The sequence below is a fragment of the Lolium rigidum genome, chromosome 4, assembly GCF_022539505.1.
Source record: "Lolium rigidum isolate FL_2022 chromosome 4, APGP_CSIRO_Lrig_0.1, whole genome shotgun sequence".
In the NCBI taxonomy this organism is placed as follows: domain Eukaryota; kingdom Viridiplantae; phylum Streptophyta; class Magnoliopsida; order Poales; family Poaceae; genus Lolium; species Lolium rigidum.
In genome coordinates this window covers 60,634,071-60,639,008 of record NC_061511.1, presented here as the reverse complement: position 1 = coordinate 60,639,008, position 4,938 = coordinate 60,634,071, and positions in this window count along the sequence as shown.

Genomic DNA, 4,938 nt, shown 5'->3' with positions numbered 1-4,938 from the left:
CCCGCACGCTTAGCGAAGCTCCGCCGGACTTCTCCACCACCACCGACACCACGCCGTCGTGTCTGTCGGATTCAAGAGGAGCTACTACTTCCGCTGCCCGGCCGGAACGGGGAGGTGGACGTCGTCTTCATCAACAACCGAACGTGTGACCGAGTACGGAGGTGCTGCCCGTTCGTGGCGCCGAACCGATCGTGATCAAGATCTTCTACGCGCTTTTGCAAGCGGCAAGTGAACGTCTACCGCAGCAACAAGAGCCTCATCTTGTAGGCTTTGGAATCTCTTCAAGGGTGAGACTCGATATCCCCTCGTTGCTACCGTCTTCTAGATTGCATCTTGGCTTGGATTGCGTGTTCGCGGTAGGAAATTTTTTTGTTTTCTATGCAACGTTATCCTACAATATCTGGGTGTCCCGGTTTATTTCCGATGTCTAAAAAACTCAGATTTAAATTTTGTTGATGGCAAGTTTATTAAAAAGCTTGATGCCTGGATTGGTGGATCCTCCTCTTCTGGAGGAAGGTTAACTTTGGTTGATTCCTGTTTATCTAATCTCCCTTCTTACATCATGGCTATGTTTCATTTGAATAAAACATTCGTGGAAAAACTGGATAAACATAGACGACGCTTTTTCTGGCATGAAAAAAAAAACAGAACAAAGGATACTATATGGTCAAATGGACCAGAGTTTGTGGATCGAAAAATAAAGCTGGTCTAGGGGTTAAGGACATAAGGAAACAACACATAAGACTTCTATGCAAGTGGTGGTGGAAACTTGATACCCTAGATGGTTTGTGGCAAGAAATAATCAAAGCAAAATATTTAAGAAGTAGAACTGTGGCTTACGGTCACCTCAAGATTCAAAGATTCCCCTTGTTGGAAAGCAATTTTAAAAGTCAAAGAGACTTACTTTGCTGGGAGAAAGGTGGTGTTGAATAATGGGAACATTACTAGGCTTTGGAAAAACCCAATTATGGGCGACCAACCTTTCTGTGATAAGTTTCTTGTTCTTTTTTAACCTGTTAGGTGCAAGACTGTACCATGAAAAGTTGCAGAGATGCAAATTTCGATATTCCTTTTCGCTGGCGCTTGAGAGGTGAGTTACTTGATCATTGGCATTATATCTTGAATGCCTTGCTTTCGTCTCCCTTTCATGAAAATGATAGAATTACTTGGTCCTTAAATAAGAATGCTATTTTTTCTCAACTAGATCTGTTTACACCCTCTGGAAAAGAATCTATAATAATTGGATATAGAAATCCAAGATTCCATTGAAAATTAAGATCTTCATGTGGAAATTATGTCAAGATGCTATTCTTACTCGGGAGAATATGAAAAAAATAAAATGGCCTGGAGCACCAATTTGCTCCTTCTGCAGGCAAGTTAAATCGAATAACCCTCTCTCACTTCGAGAGTGGGTTGGGGGTTTTTGGCTTCGGCCATGGGAGTAAATTGTATCTCTACTTCCTTTTGGCAGGCTATGACTTGGTTTCATACTTATACCCCTGGCTTTGAGAAATTATATGTTATTATCATCGCAGCTGTTTGTTGGGCAATTTGGAATGTGAGGAACAAGATCACATTTGAAAAACATGTCCTGAAATCACCAAGTGAAATTTCATACTTTGCGGTGGCTTTGATTGTGTACTGGGCAGGTCTACAGAAGGTGGAGGACAAAAATTGCTTGATTGGCAGCGCGGAGAAGATTGTGCATGCTGCTGCGTCTATCTACTCCAGGCAGACAACAGCTACTCCCGACCAGGCGTAGATGCTGATGATCGAAGGCGCCTGAGGCGGCGGATGATCAAAGATGATGGGTGTGACTAATGATCTCGAGCCCTTTGCTGATGGAACTTCTGCTTCCTTAGTTGTTTTGTTATCTGTTGCTTCCTAGCTACTTTGTGCTGAACCCTGTTATGCTAGAACTGCTTATTGGTGGTGTCGGGTTTTCGTCCCATAGTGGATATTCGATGGCGAGTATTCACAGTGGGTTTCCGGCACTGCCCCAACTCGCTTCCCTTTCCCCTACCTCTCTCTGTTGTAATATAACTTGAACTTGTTATTTCCGTTAAATGCAATGGAAAGAGGTGAAAGCCCGGTTGGAAAAATAATAATAAATGGACCAATAAATCTGATTGATGCAAAAAATTCCCCTTAATTTGCATGGTGCCAAGTGCCAACTAACCATCAAGCCTGCATTTACTGCATGGTCCTAGCTAACCACGAAGCCTGCACCTTATTAATGGTCCCAGCTAACCACCAAACATGCATGCATTTCTATTTGCCAGGACATGTCGTTTCATAGGTACTCCCTCCGTCCTAGAGTGTAAGACTACTCATAGTGGGAGTAACTTCACTAGTAACTAAGTGTCCAACTCAGCAAATTTGCTTATGTGGCAGTGAGTTAATGAGGAGAGAGGAGGATGGAGTAACATAGCTAGTTCTTGTAACATCACACTTCTCAAGATACAATGAGTCTATAAGCTAATTAATGAAGACATATATGATACTACTTTGATGTTACTAACCACTATGAAGGTAGTAACATAGAGTAGTAACATGTGCATGTTACTACTCTATGTTACTTCCCACTATGACTAGTCTAAGTCATAATCCTCTAATATCTTGACCCAAGGCGTAACGTGATTGGGGCAGAAATTGTGACTAATTAGGCCGAATTGTGATGTTTCGTAACTGCAACAGCCAATAAAAAAAGCCCCATAATTATTGCATGCATGGTGGAGTGAGTCTCCCGCATGGCTGCATGTGGAGGAGATGAAGGTGGGGGCTGCATGCATGCGCTAATTAACTCCAATTAATGCAAAAGTGTGCCTTATTTGTCTCATATGCGGGACAATCTGAAAAAGGGAATGTGACTTACACTCTAGAACGGAGGAAGTACTACATTTTTACTCGGTGAATTGTGAACATGGGAGAGCTGCAAGGTTCTTTGCTAGCTTCTCTAGTAAAGCTACCCCTAGTAGTGGCTATTGCACTCTAGTTCACTTATTGGAGGGGGTCGACGATTTGCATGTGCTCCTCCACAGGCAATGACTAAAAAGTTCAAGGTACTGAGGTACATTTATTCCTTTGGCCCTTGCATCTGTCTTTCTGCCTCCGATTAGAGCGTAATTATTAAGCAAATACTTCATTAGATGGTGTGGTGGTCTAGAAAATTAGGAAAGCGCAAATGCACGGCACACCATCTTACGGCACACCATCTTATAGAATGTCAGTTAAACATTATACATCGAAATATCTTCCTGAATTTGCTCTAATATTTGTTTTGATGTGCTCATTGCCGCACAAAATACCCTGGCCCTACCTATATGTGTGTGACAATAGTATAGGAGTAATATATGTTAGTCTATCTCTACGTGCAAATCATCCACATTCAAGCTATCCATGCCACCTTTTTTCATTCAATTATCCACACAACTAATTTATAGCTATAAAAATGTAAAAAATAATATAAATTAAATTTAGCATTCCCACTATTTTGGCCAATTGAATCTTGCATACTTCTATAGACAATTCATATTTTCATGTTTATTATGCCATTTCATTTATACAATATAATTGTTTATAAGAATCCCGTTGCAACGTTCGGGGTATCTTTCTAGTTAGATAATATATTGCACAATTGATACGACATCACTTGTAAAACTACGCGTGGGAAAATATTTAAGCTATGCTCGCTACATATGACAAGAAATCGCAAGCACATGGAGGGGGAATTCTGGTAGACGAATTATTAATTGTCCCTATTAAGCACCTCCTCACATGGAACATTTATGTCTGGTAGCTGACCTGAGTTATTATCTCCATTACACGTAATCAATTATGGTATAGTTGAGGTAGTGCGCCAAGTGCCTATAAAAAGGTATGAGATGGATAGAATGGAAACAATCAAACAAAAACACAACCAAAGCAGATAAGAGATCATCTTAGTAAGACGGTATGGTGAGTGGAAATAAGGCAACCGGTGTGGTTGTGCTGGTGGCTGTGATCGTACTTCTGCAGCTGGTGGTAGCTCCGATGGCCCTCGCTCGCTCACTGGAAAATATGAAGCCAGGTGGTTCCATCGTTATGGTGTCCACTGATGGAATAGAAGTGCGTGGGCAGCATTGTGATCCCGGATGTTACCCTGTGTATTGGTCGTCTCAATGCGAATGTCGTCACAACAGCAAGAATTATGTTTCAGGTGAGGTCTAGCACGTGTTTGAGCAGTAGTTCTTTCACATCATCTTGTAATTTTTTCCAGAAAAAATGTATGATTGACATGGAAAGATGGAGAAGTACATTCGGTGGTTACAAAGTTAAATAAATGGGGATATGTTGGAGGTGTATATTTGTTTCCCCTTATTAGCAGTGACCAACAAGGTCCTGCTAGCTGCCTATCTTGATTAATGCCTATTACTCTCGATTCAAAAAAAAAATTTAATGCCTATTACTCATATTTTGTAAGTATAATTATGTTTTCATGTCAGTGGTGTTAAGCCCGGGCACAGTCTAGTCTCAAACTGGCCAAACCATGAACGCGCACCGCACCGCGCCACACCGAATAATTGGGTTTTGTCAGGTTTACCGGTTTACAGGGTCAAACCGCACCAGGAAAACTTCGTGCTGGGTTAGGACGGCCTTGTTCTTCATGGTTCGGCCAGTTTCAAACCGTCCCCAACCACTACTCGGATGAGTCGGATCCCATGCCGGTGAGAGAGACAACAGGGCGTCGGGAAGCACAACCCTCCTGGAACAGGCCGGGAGGCGGCCTCCTGGGACGTCGACGCCACGGCCGAGCGCATGTGGGCGGCGATGGTACTCCTCTGCATGGGCGGCGGGCGTGCCCCAGCATCCAGTTGGACAGCGCCGAGTGCGTCCGCGGTAACGCCCTTGCTGAACGTACGCTAGCAGCACCTCGAGCTGCATGCATATATAGGGTAC